This window comes from Bufo bufo, chromosome 10 (genome assembly GCF_905171765.1).
Source record: "Bufo bufo chromosome 10, aBufBuf1.1, whole genome shotgun sequence".
Lineage (NCBI taxonomy): Eukaryota > Metazoa > Chordata > Amphibia > Anura > Bufonidae > Bufo > Bufo bufo.
Genome location: NC_053398.1, coordinates 80,424,467 through 80,446,585, shown reverse-complemented (window position 1 = coordinate 80,446,585; position 22,119 = coordinate 80,424,467). Strand labels below are relative to the sequence as shown.

The 22,119-nt window shown below is 44.7% G+C and overlaps 1 protein-coding gene across 2 annotated transcripts in view; it reads left to right on the top strand.

The window, feature by feature from the left end:
• Positions 1-22,119, top strand: part of LOC120980924 (FGF1 intracellular binding protein) — a 177,389-nt gene that overhangs the window by 9,848 nt on the left and 145,422 nt on the right. Inside the window, exon 1 of one of the 2 annotated variants that reach the window (XM_040410304.1) lies at positions 15,737-15,758. The exons of the other annotated variant lie outside the window; for it this stretch is intronic. The gene's annotated coding sequence lies outside the window, so the exon portion shown is untranslated. Of the gene's footprint in view, positions 1-15,736; positions 15,759-22,119 lie in introns of those variants that run through there. 2 annotated transcript variants of the gene reach the window in all.

The following is a 22,119-nucleotide window of genomic DNA, read 5'->3' as shown; positions in this document are numbered from 1 at the left end:
TTTTTTATCACGCGTATGAAAAACGCATCAAAACACATTGCACCTGTGCGGAAAAAGCTGAACGCAATTGCAGACAAAACTGACTGAACTTGCTTGAAAAATGGTTTCACTGAACGCATCGTGAACGAATCCGGACCTAATCCGTCACGCTCGTGTGAAAGAGGCCTAAAAGAGTTATCTGGGAATTTAATATTGAGGACTTATCCTCTGGATAGGTCATCAGTATCAGATTGGCGGGGATCTGACGCCCGGGAACCCTGCCAATCAGCTGTATGAAGAGGCTGTGGCGCTCCGTTACTACATCGATCACGTGGTCAAGGCACAGCTCAGTGCCATTCAAGTGAAGCTGGCTGAGCACAGCCGCTATACAATGCATGGAGCTGTGCTTGGTGACCTGTGAGGAGGTGCTCGCCGTAGTTCCAGTGAGCATCACAGCTTCGTCAAACAGATGATTGGCAGGGATCCTGGGAGTCAGACGCCCAACAGTCACATATTCCTCTCCAATGATGCAGATAGGACATCAGTATGAAAATCCCAGATAACCCCTTTAACCACCTCCTCATGCAGCAATAAATGCAACAAAACATTTCCATTAAAGGAGTTATCCAGGTATTTATAATGATGACCTATCCTCAAGATAGGTCATCATTATCACATTGGCGGTGGTCCGAGTCCCGGCACCACCGCCAATCAGCAGATTCAGGGGTAGGCTGCACTCACTGGAGCTCTGGTGAGCCAGGCGGGCTCCGGGTAGCTTACCAAGCACAGTGATATAGATTGTATAGTGGCTGTGCTTAGTATTGCAGCTCAGCCCCATTGACTTGAATGGGGCTGAGGTGCAGCTAGGCCATGTGACTGATGTATGGTGACATCACATGGCCTAGGCCTAGGAACAGCGCCCGGCCTCTTCTGACAGCTGATATGCAGGGATCCCGGGAGTCAGAGCCCCTCCAATCAGATATTGATGACCTATCGTCATCAGAGGCAGTACATTTTAATGCTGTACAGAGACAGATCTTCATTCAGCATTAAAACAAATTTTTTAGCAAAGCATCTTCAGATGTAGCATCAGAAGCTTACTTCGCTCATCCCTAGTTATATTGATTTTATAATGCTGTGTGTCTCTGTCCAACCTTGCATCTACTGAATTGTACTGACATAATGCCATCAGTATAATTCAGTAGATGCAAGGTCAGACAGAGACACAGCTTTATAAACCAGTATATATTGCTTTGCTGTCCTGTAAGGAGCCATGTCCATAACAGGAAATCACACTCCCATATGAAGTGTGTTTTTTTCCACATTGGGCACGCCCATCTGAATTTACCCTAAATAAAACAGATCTCCTACTGATTTAAAACAACTGACTAATTTCACCTTCAAATTATCCGCTAATCCTGAGGCTAAATTCATACATCAAAATCCATGGCAGAAAAATCTGTAGCAGATTACCAGCTAAAAACAGGTCTTTTTGGTGGCAGATTTCTAATTTAGTGGCAGATTAAGAAGAGTATTACAAGCGTTTAAGAAGAGTATTCGGAAGACTATTTAAAACCACCTAAACTTTATCAGGTGGCACACACCTAGAGCATACAGTAGGGATGTGAAAGTCATGACCCTCCAGCTGTTGCAAAACTACAAATCCCAGCATGTCCTGATAACTGTAGACTGTCTTGCCATTATGGAAGGTGTATTTTTGTAACAGCTGGAGGGCCACAAGTTTGAAATCCCTGATGGTTCAGCATTGGTATACAGATGTGACATGGCTGTTCTTCAAACTTTCTGCATGTAGATGCCAAATGGGGGTGGTATAATGACTGCCAAAGTACAGATAAAGAAAGTAAGCCCATCCTTAAAGGGGTTCTCCAGGAATTAAGAAAATGAAAATACTTTAATATTACTTTATTATAAATATATTCCCAAATACCTTTCATTAGCTATAATGGTTCATTTTGTCTAAGGAGCAATCATTAGGAGAAATAAAAATGCTGCCGTCCTATTAGCACACACAAAACCTGTCCTAATCACACAGCAGGACAAGTTACTTCACAACACTGATGTAAAGAGCTTCCTCATCCTCTTTCTGCTCTATTTGTCAAGGATTATGACCGTGAACACAGCTGATAAGATCTTCAGCTGAATCTTTGTAGGAATGGAGTTCGTGAGGAGACATGAAGTACACAGAGGATGGACAGAAGAGACTGTGGTAATGGAGACTGCATACAAGTTCTGCTGCTCATTATCTACACCCCCACTATCCTCTCTGCACTTCATGTCTCCTAATGAACTCCATTCCTACAGAGATTCATCTAAAGATCATATTAAACTGTATTCAGGATCATAATCCCTGACAAGTAAGATAGGAAGATGGTGCAGCTCTTTAACTTGTCCTCCTGTGTAATTAGGACAGGTTTTGTGTGGACTAGTAGGATGGCGGCCATTTTATTTTTCCTAATGATTGCTCCCCCCGAAAACAAGCCATTATAACTAATGAAAGGTATTTGGTAATATATTTATAACAAAGTAATATTTAATTATTTTCATTTTCTTAATTCCCGGAGAACCCCATTAAAGGGTTTCTGTCACCAGATTTAACCCTATTAAGCTAGCTGACATTAGCCTATTCCTACTTTTATCTATGTAAACTAGCCTATTCCTAATTTTATCTATGCCCCTGTTATGCCAGAAATCTAACTGTTATAATATGCTAATTATCCTCTAGGAGCAGGGGGGGGGGGCGTTGTTCCTGCTCCTAGAGGCTCCGTTCTCCCACCTTTGTCGCCTCCCTCCAAGTCCTGATTGACAGGGCCAGGCAGAGCTCGTATCTGTCTGCCAGCCCTGTGCTCTGGTGACCTCTCGCGCCGTTCAGTATTTGGCGCAGGTGCGGTGAGGAAGCTGGCAGCCTGCGAGCGTCTTTCCCTCACTGCACCTGCGCCGAATACTGAACGTCGCAAGATTTCACCAGAGCACAGGCTGGCAGACAGATGCGAGCTCTGCCTGGCCCTGTCAATCAGGACTTGGAGGGAGGCGACAAAGGTGGGAGAACGGAGCCTCTAGGAGCAGGAACAACGCCCCCCCCCCCCCTGCTCCTAGAGGATAATTAGCATATTATAACAGTTAGATTTCTGGAGTAACGGGGCATAGATAAAAGTAGGAATAGGCTAGTTAGCGTTACCTGACATTAGCACATCGCAAATGTCAGCTAGCTTAATAGGGTTAAATCTGGTGACAGAAACCCTTTAATGTGCAGTACATCCAGATTAATAACAGACATCAATCATTGCATCTGTATGTGGAAGAAGTGCAGTTACTGCCTTCGTTCTTCCACATGCTGGTTCAGTGGTTGTTGTGTGTACATTTCTGCCACGTGCAGGTTCACTGGTTGTCGTGTGTACATTTGTTCTGCCACGTGGATGTTCACTGGTTGTTGTGTGTACATTTGTTCTTCCACATGCTGGTTCAGTGGTTGTTGTGTGTACATTTCTGCCACGTGCAGGTTCAATGGTTGTTGTGTGTACATTTGTTCTTCCACATGCAGGTTCACTGGTTGTTGTGTGTACATTTCTGCCACGTGCAGGTTCACTGGTTGTCGTGTGTACATTTCTGCCACGTGCAGGTTCACTGGTTGTCGTGTGTACATTTGTTCTTCCACATGCAGGTTCACTGGTTGTTGTGTGTACATTTGTTCTTCCACATGCAGGTTCAGTGGTTGTTGTGTGTACATTTGTTCTTCCACATGCAGGTTCAGTGGTTGTTGTGTGTACATTTGTTCTTCCACATGCAGGTTCAGTGGTTGTTGTGTGTACATTTGTTCTTCCACATGCAGGTTCAGTGGTTGTTGTGTGTACATTATTCTTTGACATGCTGGTTCAGTGGTTGTTGTGTGTACATTTGTTCTTCCACATGCAGGTTCACTGGTTGTCGTGTGTACATTTTGTTCTTCCACATGCAGGTTCACTGGTTGTCGTGTGTACATTTGTTCTTCCACATGCAGGTTCACTGGTTGTCGTGTGTACATTTGTTCTTCCACATGCAGGTTCACTGGTTGTCGTGTGTACATTTGTTCTTCCACATGCAGGTTCACTGGTTGTCGTGTGTACATTTGTTCTTCCACATGCAGGTTCACTGGTTGTTGTGTGTACATTTGTTCTTCCACATGCAGGTTCAGTGGTTGTTGTGTGTACATTTGTTCTTCCACATGCAGGTTCAGTGGTTGTTGTGTGTACATTTGTTCTTCCACATGCAGGTTCAGTGGTTGTTGTGTGTACATTTGTTCTTCCACATGCAGGTTCAGTGGTTGTTGTGTGTACATTATTCTTTGACATGCTGGTTCAGTGGTTGTTGTGTGTACATTTGTGATTTCCAATGTGTTATGATATAGCCTATAATGAAAGAAGAGATACGCACACACGAGATAATTTCCACAAAATAAAATAATTTATTCATAGAAATAAAAATAAACGGACCATAATCTCTGACCTATATTAAATTGCAAAAATAGATTTTTATATAATATCCCCTGCCAAAAGAATCACCCAGCCGGCACCGCTCGTCCTTACACAGCAGCAGCGCCATGTGTGACAGTACATACTGCTTAGGTGAATGGTGAAGCAGGGAGCAGACGGCGGGGAGAGGTGGAGGGGTGTGTACGTACACAGAGGCAGCCCCTTCCTGACTCAGCCCCTCAATGCTGACATCACATCGATGGGCAGTGCAGCTGACAGGTCACATGACTGGTTTATAAAGTGAGCAAATGGGGCAGAATAGGTAATACAACCATATCAGATATAGGTTCGTAACCCCAGGGTATGTTTAATGGAACATACAAATTTAATCCCAGCAGACCCCTTTAATACCACCGTCCTCCCACCTTAAAATTATTGAGAAAATATATACCGTATATGCCGGCGTATAAGACGACTGGGCGTATAAAACGACCCCCAACTTTTCCAGTTAAAATATAGGGTTTGGGGTATACTCGCAGTATAAGACTACCCCTCCAACGCTATTTACTTTGGCATTAACCACCTCCGGACCGCCTAACGCAGGATCGCGTTCCGGAGGTGGCAGCGCTGCGCACAGTCACGCATATACGCGTCATCTCGCGAGACGCGAGACTTCCTGTGAACGCGCGCACACAGGCGCGCGCGCTCACAGGAACGGAAGGTAAGAGAGTTGATCTCCAGCCTGCCAGCGGCGATCGTTCGCTGGCAGGCTGGAGATGTGTTTTTTTTTAACCCCTAACAGGTATATTAGACGCTGTTTTGATAACAGCGTCTAATATACCTGCTACCTGGTCCTCTGGTGGTCCCCTTTGTTTGGATCGACCACCAGAGGACACAGGTAGCTCAGTAAAGTAGCACCAAGCACCACTACACTACACTACACCCCCCCCCCGTCACTTATTAACCCCTTATTAGCCCCTGATCACCCCTAATCACCCCTGATCACCCCATATAGACTCCCTGATCACCCCCCTGTCATTGATTACCCCCTGTCATTGATCAACCCCCTGTAAAGCTCCATTCAGACGTCCGCATGATTTTTACGGATCCACTGATAGATGGATCGGATCCGCAAAACGCATCCGGACGTCTGAATGAAGCCTTACAGGGGCGTGATCAATGACTGTGGTTATCACCCCATATAGACTCCCTGATCACCCCCCTGTCATTGATTACCCCCCTGTAAAGCTCCATTCAGATGTCCGCATGATTTTTACGGATGCACTGATACATGGATCGGATCCGCAAAACGCATCCGGTCGTCTGAATGAAGCCTTACAGGGGCATGATCAATGACTGTGGTGATCACCCCCCTGTCATTGATTACCCCCCTGTAAAGCTCCATTCAGATGTCCGCATGATTTTTACGGATGCACTGATAGATGGATCGGATCCGCAAAACGCATCCGGACGTCTGAATGAAGCCTTACAGGGGCATGATCAATGACTGTGGTTATCACCCCATATAGACTCCCTGATCACCCCCCTGTCATTGATTACACCCCTGTCATTGATTACCCCCCTGTAAAGCTCCATTCAGACGTCCACATGATTTTTACGGATCCACTGATAGATGGATCGGATCCGCAAAACGCATCCGGACGTCTGAATGAAGCCTTACAGGGGCATGATCAATGACTGTGGTTATCACCCCATATAGACTCCCTGATCACCCCCCTGTCATTGATTACCCCCCTGTAAAGCTCCATTCAGATGTCCGCATGATTTTTACGGATGCACTGATAGATGGATCGGATCCGCAAAACGCATCCGGACGTCTGAATGAAGCCTTACAGGGGCATGATCAATGACTGTGGTTATCACCCCATATAGACTCCCTGATCACCCCCCTGTCATTGATTACCCCCCTGTAAAGCTCCATTCAGATGTCCGCATGATTTTTACGGATGCACTGATAGATGGATCGGATCCGCAAAACGCATCCGGACGTCTGAATGAAGCCTTACACGGGCGTGATCAATGACTGTGGTTATCACCCCATATAGACTCCCTGATCACCCCCCTGTCATTGATCACCCCCCTGTCATTGATCACCCCCCTGTCATTGATCACCCCCCTGTCATTGATCACCCCCCTGTCATTGATCACCCCCCTGTCATTGATCACCCCTCTGTAAGGCTCCATTCAGATATTTTTTTGTCCCAAGTTAGCGGAATTTTTTTTTTTTTTTCTTACAAAGTCTCATATTCCACTAACTTGTGTCAAAAAATAAAATCTCACATGAACTCACCATACCCCTCACGGAATCCAAATGCGTAAAATTTTTTAGACATTTATATTCCAGACTTCTTCTCACGCTTTAGGGCCCCTAGAATGCCAGGGCAGTATAAATACCCCACATGTGACCCCATTTCGGAAAGAAGACACCCCCAGGTATTCCGTGAGGGGCATATTGAGTCCATGAAAGATTGAAATTTTTGTCCCAAGTTAGCGGAACGGGAGACTTTGTGAGAAAAAAATTAAAAATATCAATTTCCGCTAACTTGTGCCAAAAAAAAAAAATTTCTATGAACTCGCCATGCCCCTCATTGAATACCTTGGGGTGTCTTCTTTCCAAAATGGGGTCACATGTGGGGTATTTATACTGCCCTGGCATTCTAGGGGCCCCAAAGCGTGAGAAGAAGTCTGGTATCCAAATGTCTAAAAATGCCCTCCTAAAAGGAATTTGGGCACCTTTGCGCATCTAGGCTGCAAAAAAGTGTCACACATCTGGTATCGCCGTACTCAGGAGAAGTTGGGGAATGTGTTTGGGGGTGTCATTTTACATATACCCATGCTGGGTGAGAGAAATATCTTGGTCAAATGCCAACTTTGTATAAAAAAATGGGAAAAGTTGTCTTTTGCCAAGACACCCCAAAACACATTGTAAAATGACACCCCAAAACACATTCCCCAACTTCTCCTGAATACGGCGATACCACATGTGTGACACTTTTTTGCAGCCTAGGTGGGCAAAGGGGCCCATATTCCAAAGAGCACCTTTAGGATTTCACAGGTCATTTACCTACTTACCACACATTAGGGCCCCTGGAAAATGCCAGGGCAGTATAACTACCCCACAAGTGACCCCATTTTGGAAAGAAGACACCCCAAGGTATTCCGTGAGGGGCATGGCGAGTTCCTAGAATTTTTTATTTTTTGTCACAAGTTAGTGGAAAATGCTTATTTTTTTTTTTTTTCATACAAAGTCTCATATTCCACTAACTTGTGACAAAAAATAAAAACTTCCATGAACTCACTATGCCCATCAGCGAATACCTTGGGGTCTCTTCTTTCCAAAATGGGGTCACTTGTGGGGTAGTTATACTGCCCTGGCATTCTAGGGGCCCAAATGTGTGGTAAGGAGTTTGAAATCAAATTCTGTAAAAAATGACCTGTGAAATCCGAAAGGTGCTCTTTTGAATATGGGCCCCTTTGCCCACCTCGGCTGCAAAAAAGTGTCACACATCTGGTATCTCCGTAATCGGGAGAAGTTGGGGAATGTGTTTTGGGGTGTCATTTTACATATACCCATGCTGGGTGAGAGAAATATCTTGGCAAAAGACAACTTTTCCCATTTTTTTATACAAAGTTGGCATTTGACCAAGATATTTATCTCACCCAGCATGGGTATATGTAAAAAGACACCCCAAAACACATTCCTCAACTTCTCCTGAATACAGAGATACCAGATGTGTGACACTTTTTTGCAGCCTAGGTGGGCAAAGGGGCCCACATTCCAAAGAGCACCTTTCGGATTTCACAGGTCATTTACCTACTTACCACACATTTGGGCCCCTAGAATGCCAGGGCAGTATAACTACCCCACAAGTGACCCCATTTTGGAAAGAAGAGACCCCAAGGTATTCGCTGATGGGCATAGTGAGTTCATGGAAGTTTTTATTTTTTGTCACAAGTTTGTGGAATATGAGACTTTGTATTAAAAAAAAAAAAAAAAATAAAAAATCATCATTTTCCACTAACTTGTGACAAAAAATAAAAAATTCTAGGAACTCGCCATGCCCCTCACGGAATACCTTGGGGTGTCTTCTTTCCAAAATGGGGTCACTTGTGGGGTAGTTATACTGCCCTGGTATTCTAGGGGCCCAAATGTGTGGTAAGGAGTTTGAAATCAAATTCAGGAAAAAATGAGGAGTGAAATCCGAAAGGTGCTCTTTGGAATATGGGCCCCTTTGCCCACCTAGGCTGCAAAAAAGTGTCACACATCTGGTATCCCCGTACTCAGGAGAAGTTGAGGAATGTGTTTTGGGGTGTCTTTTTACATATACCCATGCTGGGTGAGATAAATATCTTGGTCAAATGACAACTTTGTATAAAAAAATGGGAAAAGTTGTCTTTTGCCAAGATATTTCTCTCACCCAGCATGGGTATATATAAAATGACACCCCAAAACACATTCCCCACCTTCTCCTGAGTACGGAGATACCAGATGTGTGACACTTTTTTGCAGCCTAGGTGGGCAAAGGGGCCCATATTCCAAAGAGCACCTTTCGGATTTCACAGGTCATTTTTTACAGAATTTGATTTCAAACTCCTTACCACACATTTGGGCCCCTAGAATGCCAGGGCAGTATAACTACCCCACAAGTGACCCCATTTTGGAAAGAAGAGACCCCAAGGTATTCGCTGATGGGCATAGTGAGTTCATAGAACTTTTTATTTTTTGTCACAAGTTAGTGGAATATGAGACTTTGTAAGAAAAAAAAAAAAAAAAATCATCATTTTCCGCTAACTTGTGACAAAAAATAAAAAGTTCTATGAACTCACTATGCCCATCAGCGAATACCTTAGGGTGTGTACTTTCAGAAATGGGGTCATTTGTGGGGTGTTTGTACTGTCTGGGCATTGTAGAACCTCAGGAAACATGACAGGTGCTCAGAAAGTCAGAGCTGCTTCAAAAAGCGGAAATTCACATTTTTGTACCATAGTTTGTAAACGCTATAACTTTTACCCAAACCATTTTTTTTTTACCCAAACATTTTTTTTTTATCAAAGACATGTATAACAATAAATTTAGAGCAAAATTTCTATATGGATGTCGTTTTTTTTGCAAAATTTTACAACTGAAAGTGAAAAATGTCATTTTTTTGCAAAAAAATCGTTAAATTTCGATTAATAACAAAAAAAGTTAAAATGTCAGCAGCAATGAAATACCACCAAATGAAAGCTCTATTAGTGAGAAGAAAAGGAGGTAAAATTCATTTGGGTGGTAAGTTGCATGACCGAGCAATAAACGGTGAAAGTAGTGTAGGTCAGAAGTGTAAAAAGTGGCCTGGTCTTTCAGGGTGTTTAAGCACTGGGGGCTGAGGTGGTTAAGATCTGCAGGTAATTGTTGTGCAATTTTCGTCTTTTGCCTCAGTACCATATTATGCCTTTCCAAGAATCTAGTACACCAGGATACAGTGGCCTTAAATCTGTTGCTGTAATCTGGGTTATTTTTTGGCCCACTGAAGTGCAAACAAACTTATTTTATTTTGTGTCACTACATAACCGTTTTGGCGATGCTCATTCACCATGTCTGCTACATGTTTTTCGAGTTCTGGCCAATGTGGGGTGCCTCTTCTTAATGCACACTTACCCCTTGGCATACTCTTTAATGCTTTTTCATTTGCTTTCCAGTCCCGAACCATCTTTTCTGTTACTCCATATTGTCTTGCAGCAGCGCAGTTATTATGTTCCCTGGTTTACAACTTTAAGTTTGAAACTGGCTTCATATTTCTTTCTTCTTGCTGGTAGAGCCATGATGGGGTCTTGACTGTTAGCCATTTGTATACTGTACTGTGTATACTGGTGCTGTACTGTATGCACAGATACTGGTGCTGTACTGTATGCACAGATACTGGTGCTGTACTGTATGCACAGATACTGGTGCTGTACTGTATGCACAGATACTGGTGCTGTACTGTATGCACAGATACTGGTGCTGTACTGTATGTACAGATACTGGTGCTGTACTGTATGCACAGATACTGGTGCTGTACTGTATGTACAGATACTGGTGCTGTACTGTATGCACAGATACTGGTGCTGTACTGTATGCACAGATACTGGTGCTGTACTGTATGCACAGATACTGGTGCTGTACTGTATGCACAGATACTGGTGCTGTACTGTATGCACAGATACTGGTGCTGTACTGTATGTACAGATACTGGTGCTGTACTGTATGCACAGATACTGGTGCTGTACTGTATGCACAGATACTGGTGCTGTACTGTATGCACAGATACTGGTGCTGTACTGTATGCACAGATACTGGTGCTGTACTGTATGCACAGATACTGGTGCTGTACTGTATGCACAGATACTGGTGCTGTACTGTATGCACAGATACTGGTGCTGTACTGTATGCACAGATACTGGTGCTGTACTGTATGCACAGATACTGGTGCTGTACTGTATGCACAGATACTGGTGCTGTACTGTATGCACAGATACTGGTGCTGTACTGTATGCACAGATACTGGTGCTGTACTGTATGCACAGATACTGGTGCTGTACTGTATGCACAGATACTGGTGCTGTACTGTATGCACAGATACTGGTGCTGTACTGTATGCACAGATACTGGTGCTGTACTGTATGCACAGATACTGGTGCTGTACTGTATTTACCACCAGATGTATCTGCTCCCCAGATAGACTCTGTTTTTTCACCACAGATAAGATGCAAACCAAACTTCATTAGAGATCCGCCGTTCCAACATTAGAATTGGCTGAAGTGCAGATGCTCCTGCTTCCCCCTGCCTTCCCTCAGAATCGCCAATCCAACCCAGTAGACAACAATCAGCCAATCACGGCAAGCGATGTACCGGTATTTTCTGTGCACACTGCTTACAAAGCCTGCTTGGATTGGGTGGGTCAGCTCTCCCTGCCTGCCCAGCCCTCCCTGTCTTCAAGACGATCTGAGCGGTAGTGCGCAATGTGATACTGCCGGCATGAGAAAACCACTGAGAGCAGGGAGAGGGAGCTGCTTCAGGAGTGGCTGGCCGGGATGCAGCGCACGGTGGCTCAGCTAGAGGGCGCCTGTCCCTGAGACTGGAAAAGGACAGCTTCTCCAGTCCGGCTGGGAAGTAAGTTTCAGCATTCCGTATACCGACATATAAGACAACACCCGGCGTATAAGACGACCCCCGACTTTTAAAGAGATTTTCATGTGTTAAAAAGTAGTCTTATACGCAGGAATATACAGTACACTCAGGCCTCTACTGGCACCTGAAGAAAACTAAAGATGGGTAGAACATTGTGGGGGGAAAATCAGAGGAGGTAGATGGTATATGATGTGGGGGGGGGGGGGGGGGTCACTGCTGATATAGTGTGTTTGGTGTGGGTAAGGGAAAAAGTAGTCTAAAATTGTGAACTAGCAGTGGCTAAGTGTGTGGGTGGGTGGGGGGGGGGGGGGTGTCCAGAGTCGTAGACTGATGCCGCAGCATTACAAAAACTCATTTTGGGTCGCATCCTTAGATTGTGAGCCCCATTGGGGACAGTTGGATGCTAATGTCTGTAAAGCGCTGCGGAATATAGTAGCGCTATATAAGTGCATAAAATAAATAAATAAATCTCGAGGCAGTGAGATGCAAGCCAATAATCCAAATAATCGTCACTGTCGGGCTGATGCACACGACCGTAGCCTGTTTTGCAGTTCGTAAATTGCGGAATGGAACGTCCTGCCTTCTATAGAACAGTCCTATCCTTGTCCATAATATGGACAAGAATAGAACATGTTCTTTTTTTTTTTTTTTTTTTGCAGGTGCTGTGGAATGGACATATGGATGCAGAGAGCACAAGGTGTGTTGTCTGTATATTTGAAGTGAAAAGGTCCACATCTGACCCTCAAAAACTAGATTAGGGAGTCATCCAGCCCTGTTGGGGTGTCCACTCCCGCAGCATCTGATGTTGATGGTGCAGAAGATCTTGTGAAGTGGACACCTGTAACAGTCTGGCTAGATGTTCTTCTCCTCCCTCCTTTTCATCAGGGTACTCTCTGGGTCTAGGAGGAGTGGCCTCCCTCTCCCTCTGCTGCAGTTCAACAGAGAACTCCCGAAGGTTCTCCCTCTCACGAAAATTGCCTTGGGATCTAAATGGAACAAAATGAAACAAAAGCTTTTTATAATATATGGGGTTCCTCTTGCGGTAAATATGATAGGATAATTTTATTCTCTGGGTTGATATGGTTATAGTTGTACGGGTTGTACTTTTTATTGGTATCATTTAGGGGTGCATAAATCTTTTTGATCACTCTTTATTAAAAAAATTGTGGAGATGAACTGGGTAAAAATTGCAATTGTGTCAGTGTTTTTTTTTATTTTTTATGGGGTTACTCTTAAGCAGGGTGAATTTGATTTAAATCAAAATGATTTAAATCACGATTTAAATCGCTAGTCAGTAAGGCTTGATTTAAATCATAGTTTTCTACATAAAGACTAATTCTTGCTGGTATAACTTATAATATGCAAGTAGATTTAGATTTTTAGAATAACAACTTTTCATATTAGTTTGATTAGGTTGATTCTGTATTCATAGGTTTGTAGAAGTTAGGATTAATGTACACTGCTCAAAAAAATAATGGGAACACTTAAACAACACAATGTAACTCCAAGTCAATCACACTTCTGTGAAATCAAACTGTCCACTTAGGAAGCAACACTGAGTGACAATCCATTTCACATGCTGTTGTGCAAATGGGATAGACAACAGGTGAAAATTATAGGCAATTAGCAAGACACCCCGAATAAAGGAGTGGTTCTGCAGGTGGTGACCACAGACCACTTCTCAGTTCCTATGCTTCCTGGCTGATGTTTTGGTCACTTTTGAATGCTGGCGGTGCTTTCACTCTAGTGGTAGCATGAGACGGAGTCTACAACCCACACAAGTGGCTCAGGTAGTGCAGCTTATCCAGGATGGCACATCAATGCGAGCTGTGGCAAGAAGGTTTGCTGTGTCTGTCAACGTAGTGTCCAGAGCATGGAGGCGCTACCAGGAGACAGGCCAGTACATCAGGAGACGTGGAGGAGGCCGTAGGAGGGCAACAACCCAGCAGCAGGACCGCTACATCCGCCTTTGTGCAAGGAGGAACAGGAGGAGCACTGCCAGAGCCCTGCAAAATGACCTCCAGCAGGTCACAAATGTGCATGTGTCTGCTCAAACGGTCAGAAACAGACTCCATGAGGGCCCGACGTCCACAGGTGGGGGTTGTGCTTACAGCCCAACACCGTGCAGGACGTTTGGCATTTGCCAGAGAACACCAAGATTGGCAAATTCGCCACTGGCGCCCTGTGCTCTTCACAGATGAAAGCAGGTTCACACTGAGCACATTTGACAGAGTCTGGAGACGCCGTGGAGAACGTTCTGCTGCCTGCAACATCCTCCAGCATGACCGGTTTGGCATTGGGTCAGTAATGGTGTGGGGTGGCATTTCTTTGGAGGGCCGCACAGCCCTCCATGTGCTCGCCAGAGGTAGCCTGACTGCCATTAGGTACCGAGATGAGATCCTCAGACCCCTTGTGAGACCATATGCTGGTGCGGTTGGCCCTGGGTTCCTCCTAATGCAAGACAATGCTAGACCTCATGTGGCTGGAGTGTGTTAGCAGTTCCTGCAAGACGAAGGCATTGATGCTATGGATTGGCCCGCCCGTTCCCCAGACCTGAATCCAATTGAGCACATCTGGGACATCATGTCTCGCTCTATCCACCAACGTCACGTTGCACCACAGACTGTCCTGGAGTTGACAGATGCTTTAGTCCAGGTCTGGGAGGAGATCCCTCAGGAGACCGTCCGCCACCTCATCAGGAGCATGCACAGGCGTTGTAGGGAGGTCATACAGGCACATGGAGGCCACACACACTACTGAGCCTCATTTTGACTTGTTTTGAGGACATTACATCAAAGTTGGATCAGCCTTTAGTGTGTTTTTCCACTTTAATTTTGAGTGTGACTCCAAATCCAGACCTCCATGGGTTGAAAAATTTGATTTCCATTTTTTTATTTTTGTGTGATTTTGTTGTCAGCACATTCAACTATGTAAAGAACAAAGTATTTCAGAAGAATATTTAATTAACTCAGATCTAGGATGTGTTATTTTTGTGTTCCCTTTATTTTTTTGAGCAGTGTATTTTTCTCAACTCTGTTCATGTTATAACATTTTTGCTGTGAAGAAGAGGCATGTGATCTCTGCTGAGTCAAATTCAGTTTTGAGAACTGCAAAAGTAAACCAAGCATCTGTGATAATATCTTGTAGGCAGAGAAACTGCCCAATAATCTTACAAAAACCTCTAGAAGAGCATGACATTGTGAATGGATTAATGGAATTTATTTACCAAAAAAATTACACATATAGAAACATAGAATGTGTCGGCAGATAAGAACCATTTGGCCCATCTAGTCTGCCCAATATACTGAATACTATGAATAGCCCCTGGCCCTATCTTATATGAAGGATGGCCTTATGCCTATCCCATGCATGCTTAAACTCATTCACTGTATTTGCAGCTACCACTTCTGCAGGAAGGCTATTCCATGCATCCACTACTCTCTCAGTAAAGTAATACTTCCTGATATTACTTTTAAACCTTTGCCCCTCTAATAAGGCTACTTTCACACTTGCGTTCGGAGCGGATCCGTCTGGTGTCTGCACAGACGGATCCGCTCCTATAATGCAAACGATGGTATCCGTTCAGAACGGATCCGTCTGCATTATATTAAAAAAAAAAAAATCCAAGTCTGAAAGTTAGTCAGACGGATCCGTCCTGACTTTGCATTGAAAGTCAATGGGGGACGGATACGTTTGAAATTGCACCATATTGTGTCAACTTCAAACGGATCCGTCCCCATTGACTTACATTGTAAGTCTGGACGGATCCGTTAAGCTCCGCACGGCCAGGCGGACACCCGAACGCTGCGAGCTGCGTTCAGGTGTCCGCCTGCTGAGCGGAACGGAGGCCAAACGGTGCCATACTGATGCATTCTGAGCGGATCCGCATCCACTCAGAATGCATTGGCAGCGTTCGGGGCCGCTTGTGAGAGCCTTCAAACGGAACTCACAAGCGGAACCCCGAACGCAAGTGTGAAAGTAGCCTTAAAACCATGTCCTCTTGTAGCAGTTTTTCTTCTTTTAAATATTCTCTCCTCTTTTACCTTGTTGATTCCCTTTATGAATTTAAAAGTTTCTATCATATCCCCTCTGTCTCGTCTTTCTTCCAAGCTATACATATTAAGGTCCTTTAACCTTTCCTGGTAAGTTTTATCCTGCAATCCATGTACTAGTAAAGTAGCGCTTCTCTGAACTCTCTCCAAAGTATCAATATCCTTCTGGAGGTATGGTCTCCAGTACTGAGCACAATACTCCAAATGAGGTCTCACTAGTGCTCTGTAGAGCGGCATGAGCACCTACCTCTTTCTACTAGTAATGCCTCTCCCTATACACCCAAGCATTCTGCTAGCATTTCCTGCTGCTCTATGACATTGTCTGCCTACCTTTTAACCACTTCAGCCCCCTTAGCTTAAACACCCTTAATGACCAGGCCACTTTTTACACTTCTGACCTACACTACTTTCACCGTTTATTGCTCGGTCATGCAACTTACCACCCAAATTAATTTTACCTCCTTTTCTTCTCACTAATAGAGCTTTCATTTGGTGGTATTTCATTGCTGCTGACATTTTTACTTTTTTTGTTATTAATCGAAATTTAACGATTTTTTTGCAAAAAAATGACATTTTTCACTTTCAGTTGTAAAATTTTGCAAAAAAAACGACATCCATATATAAATTTTTCTCTAAATTTATTGTTCTACATGTCTTTGATTAAAAAAAAAAATGTTTGGGTAAAAGAAAAATGGTTTGGGTAAAAGTTATAGCGTTTACAAACTATGGTACAAAAATGTGAATTTCCACTTTTTGAAGCAGCTCTGACTTTCTGAGCACCTGTCATGTTTCCTGAGGTTCTACAATGGCCAGACAGTACAAACACCCCACAAATGACCCCATTTCGGAAAGTACACACCCTAAGGTATTCGCTGATGGGCATAGTGAGTTCATAGAACTTTTTATTTTTTGTCACAAGTTAGCGGAAAATGATGATTTTTTTTTTTTTTTTCCTTACAAAGTCTCATTTTCCACTAACTTGTGACAAAAAATTCTAGGAACTCGCCATGCCCCTCATGGAATACCTTGGGGTGTCTTCTTTCCAAAATGGGGTCACTTGTGGGGTAGTTATACTGCAAAAAGTTTGTTAAATTTCGATTAATAACAAAAAAAAGTTAAAATGTCAGCAGCAATGAAATACCACCAAATTAAAGCTCTATTAGTGAGAAGAAAAGGAGGTAAAATTCATTTGGGTGGTAAGTTGCATGACCGAGCAATAAACGGTGAAAGTAGTGTAGTGCAAAAAGTGGTCTGGTCATTAAGGGTGTTTAAGCTAGGGGGACTGAGGTGGTTAAGGGGGTTTAAGCTAGGGGAGCTGAGGTGGTTAAAAACCGCACTTTTATAATATGTTAATTAACTCGCTACCAGCAAGTAGGGGGGTTGCTTGCTGGTAGCCGCCGCATCCTCCTTTCAAAAAAACGCCCCTCCTCCTGTTGATTGACAGGGCCAGCGAGCGCTCTCCTCCGGCTGGCCCTGTCTGCGTTCCAAATATCGCGCCTGCGCCGTACCGGTCTTAAGTCGGCGCAGGCACACTGAGAGGAGGACCCTCGCTCGGCCGCTCCTTCCTCAGTGCGCCTGCGCCGGGTGTAGATGTAACGTCATCGGCGCAGGCGCACTGAGGAAGGAGCGGCCGAGCGAGCGTCCTCCTCTCAGTGCGCCTGCGCCGACTTAAGACCGGTACGGCGCAGGCGTGATTTTTGGAACGCAGACAGGGCCAGCCGGAGGAGGAGAGCACTCGCTGGTCCTGTCAATCAACAGGAGGAGGGGGTGTTTTTTTTTAAAGGAGGATGCGGCGGCTACCAGCAAGCAACCGCCCTACTTGCTGGTAGCCAGGTAATTAACATATTATAAGCCACAGAAAAAGGTAAAAGCTCTATATATTGAATAATCGCACTAAGGATTTAATTAGCCCAAAATGAAAAATGACTTTTGGGGGGTGACAGAAGCCCTTTAAGTCTTCTGAAATAATGACCCCTAAATCCCTTTTCTCAGATACTGAGGTTAGGACTGTATCACTGATTTTATATTCTGCTCTTGGGTTTTTACGCCCCAGGTGCATTATCTTGCACTTATCAACATAAAATTTTAGTTGCCAGATTTTTGACCATTCCTCTAGTTTTCCTAAATCCTTTTCCATTTGGTGTATCCCTCCAGGAGCATCAACCCTGTTACAAATCTTTGTGTCATCAGCAAAAGACACACCTTACCATCGAGGCCTTCTGCAATTTCGCTGATAAAGATATAAACAATATGGGTCCCAGAACAGATCCCTGAGGTACCCCACTGGTAACAAGACCTTGGTCTGAATATACTCCATTGACTACAACCCTCTGTTGTCTGTCCCTCAGCCACTGCCTAATCCATTCAACAATATGGGAGTCCAAGTACAGCCTTATGCACACGACCGTATTTTTTTGCGATCCGCAAAAACGGGTTCCGTTTTTTCCGTGACCGTTTTTTTCGTCCATGGGTCTTCCTTGATTTTTGGAGGATCCACGGACATGAAAAAAAAGTCGTTTTGGTGTCCGCCTGGCCGTGCGGAGCCAAACGGATCCGTCCTGAATTACAATGCAAGTCAGTGGGGATGGATCCGTTTGACGTTGACACAATATGGTGCAATTTCAAACGGATCCGTCCCCCATTGACTTTCAATGTAAAGTCAGGAGTTAATATACCATAGGATCGGAGTTTTCTCCAATCCGATGGTATATTTTAACTTGAAGCGCCCCCATCACCATGGGAACGCCTCTGTTAGAATATACTGTCGGATATGAGTTCGATCGTGAAACTCAAATCCGACAGTATATTCTAACACAGAGGCGTTCCCATGGTGATGGGGACGCTTCAGGTCAGAATATACTAAAAGAACTGTGTACATCACTGCCCCCTGCTGCCTGTCAGGTGTTGCCAGGCAGCAGGGGGCAGCCCCCTCCCCCTGTAGTTAACACATTGTGGCCAGTGCGGCCGCCCCCCCCCTCCCTCCCCTGTAGTTAACTCGTTGGTGGCCAGTGGGCCCCCCCTTCCTCCCCTGTAGTTAACTAGTTGGTGGCCAGTGCGGCCGGCCCCCCTCCCCTATAGTGAACTAGTTGGTGGCCAGTGCGGCCGGCCCCCCTCCCTCCCCTGTAGTTAACTCGTTGGTGGCCAGTGGGCCCCCCCCTCCCTCCCCTGTAGTTAACTCGTTGGTGGCCAGTGCGGCCGGCCCCCCTCCCTCCCCTGTAGTTAACTCGTTGGTGGCCAGTGGGCCCCCCCCTCCCTCCCCTGTAGTTAACTCGTTGGTGGCCAGTGGGCCCTCTCCCCTCCCTCCCCCTCCTAATTAAAATCTCCTATCATTGGTGGCAGCGGAGAGTACCGATCGGAGTCCCAGTTTAATCGCTGGGTCTCTGATCGGTAACCATGGCAACAAGGACGCTACTGCAGTCCCGGTTGCCATGGTTACTTAGCAATTTGTAGAAGCATTATACTTACCTGCGAGCTGCGATGTCTGCGTCCGGCCGGGAGCTCCTCCTACTGGTAAGTGACAGGTCTGTGCGGCGCATTGCTTAATGACCTGTCACTTACCAGTAGGAGGAGCTCCCGGCCGGACGCAGACATCGCAGCTCGCAGGTAAGTATAATGCTTCTACAAATTGCTAAGTAACCATGGCAACCGGGACTGCAGTAGCGTCCTGGTTGCCATGGTTACCGATCGGAGCCCCAGCGATTAAACTGGGACTCTGATCGGTACTCCGCTGCCACCAATGATAGGGGGGGGGAGATTTTAATTAGGAGGGGGAGGGAGGGGAGAGGGCCCACTGGCCACCAACGAGTTAACTACAGGGGAGGGAGGGGGGGGCCCACTGGCCACCAACGAGTTAACTACAGGGGAGGGAGGGGGGCCCACTGGCTACCAACGAGTTAACTACAGGGGAGGGAGGCCGGCCGCACTGGCCACCAATGTGTTAACTAAAGGGGGGGGGCTGCCCCCTGCTGCCTGGCAGCACCTGCCAGGCAGCAGGGGGCAGTCATGTACACAGTTCTTTTAGTATATTCTAACCTGAAGCGTCCCCATCACCATGGGAATGCCTCTGTGTTAGAATATACTGTCGGTTCTGAGTTTTCACGAAGTGAAAACTCAGCTCTGAAAAAGCTTTTATGCAGAGATATCTTCGGATCCGTCTGTATTAAAGTAACCTACGGCCACGGACACGGATGCCAATCTTGTGTGCATCCGTGTTCTTTCACGGACCCATTGACTTGAATGGGTCCGTGAACTGTTGTCCGTCAAAAAAATAGGACAGGTCATATTTTTTGGACGGACAGGATACACGGATCACGGTCTCGGCTGCAAAACGGTGCATTTTACGATTTTTCCGCGGACCCATTGAAAGTCAATGGGTCCGCGAAAAAAAACGGAAAACGGCACAACGGCCACGGATGCACACAACGGTCGTGTGCATGAGGCCTTATTCTACAAACCGGATTCCCAAAAAGTTGGGACACTAAACAAATTGTGAATAAAAACTGAATGCAATGATGTGGAGATGGCAAATGTCAATATTTTATTTGTAATAGAACGTAGATGACAGATCAAACGTTTAATCCGAGTAAATGTATCATTTTAAAGGAAAAATACGTTGATTCCAATTTTCACGGTGTCAGCAAATCCCAAAAAAGTTGGGACAAATAGCAATAAGAGGCTGGAAAAAGTAAATTTGAGCAAAAACGAAGAGCTGGAAGACCAATTAACACTAATTAGGTCAATTGGCAACATGATTGGGTATAAAAAGCGCTTCTCAGACTGGCAGTGTCTCTCAGAAGCCAAGATGGGTAGAGGATCACCAATTCCCACAATGTTGTGCAGAAAGATAGTGGAGCAATATCAGAAAGGTGTTACCCAGCGAAAAATTGCAAAGACTTTGCATCTATCATCATCAACTGTGCATAACATCATCCGAAGATTCTGAGAATCTGGAACAATCTCTGTGCGTAAGGGTCAAGGCTGTAAAACCATACTGGATGCCTGTGATCTCCGGGCCCTTAAACGACACTACACCACAAACAGGAATGCTACTGTAAAGGAAATCACAGAATGGGCTCAGGAATACTTCCAGAAACCATTGTCAGTGAACACAATCCACCGTGCCATCCGCCGTTGCCAGCTGAAACTCTACAGTGCAAAGAAGAAGCCATTTCTAAGCAAGATCCACAAGCTCAGGCGTTTTCACTGGGCCAGGTATCATTTAAAATGGAGTGTGGCAAAATGGAAGACTGTTCTGTGGTCAGACGAGTCACGATTCGAAGTTCTTTTTGGAAATCTGGGACGCCATGTCATCTGAACCAAAGAGGACAAGGACAACCCAAGTTGTTATCAACGCTCAGTTCAGAAGCCTGCATCTCTGATGGTATGGGGTTGCATGAGTGCGTGTGGCATGGGCAGCTTGCATGTCTGGAAAGGCACCATCAATGCAGAAAAATATATTCAGGTTCTAGAACAACATATGCTCCCATCCAGACGTCATCTCTTTCAGGGAAGACCCTGCATTTTTCAACAAGATAATGCCAGACCACATTCTGCATCAATCACAACATCATGGCTGCGTAGGAGAAGGATCCGGGTACTGAAATGGCCAGTCTGCAGTCCAGATCTTTCACCTGTAGAGAACATTTGGCGCATCATAAAGAGGAAGGCGCAACAAAGAAGGCCCAAGACGATTGAACAGTTAGAGGCCTGTATTAGACAAGAATAGGAGAGCATTCCTATTTCTAAACTTGAGAAACTGGTCTCCTCGGTCCCCAGACGTCTGAGTGTTGTAAGAAGAAGGGGAGATGCCACACAGTGGTGAAAATGGCCTTGTCCCAACTTTTTGGGGATTTGTTGACACCATGAAATTCTGATTCAACATATTTTTCCCTTAAAATGGTACATTTTCTCAGTTTAAACTTTTTGTTCCGTGATTTATGTTCTATTCTGAATAAAATATTAGAAGTTGGCACCGTCCCACATCATTGCATTCAGTTTTTATTCACGATTTGTATAGTGCCCAACTTTTTTGGAATCCGTTTGTACATAATTTAAAAAACGAATCTTTATTTCATGATGGAATAATCTTTGGATGGTATATATTTTCCTCAAAAATTCCGATTTTAAATCAAAAGTGTTTAAATCATTGATTTTTATCCACACTGCTCTTGCTGTAAATATTATATGATAATTTTATTCTGTGGGGTTGATACAGTTATGGCAATATAAATTTATATAGTTTTTTTATGTTTTACAACTTTTTCAGCATTAAAATCACTTTTGTGATCGCCATATACTACAGCTACTTTTCATAAATGTAGCTGTGTGGGGGCTTGTTTTTTGTGGAATGGGCTGTAGTTTTTTATTGGTATCATTTTGGGGTACATATGACTTTTTGATCACTTGTTAGGCTACTTTCACACTAGCGTTCGGAGCTGATCCGCCTGATGTT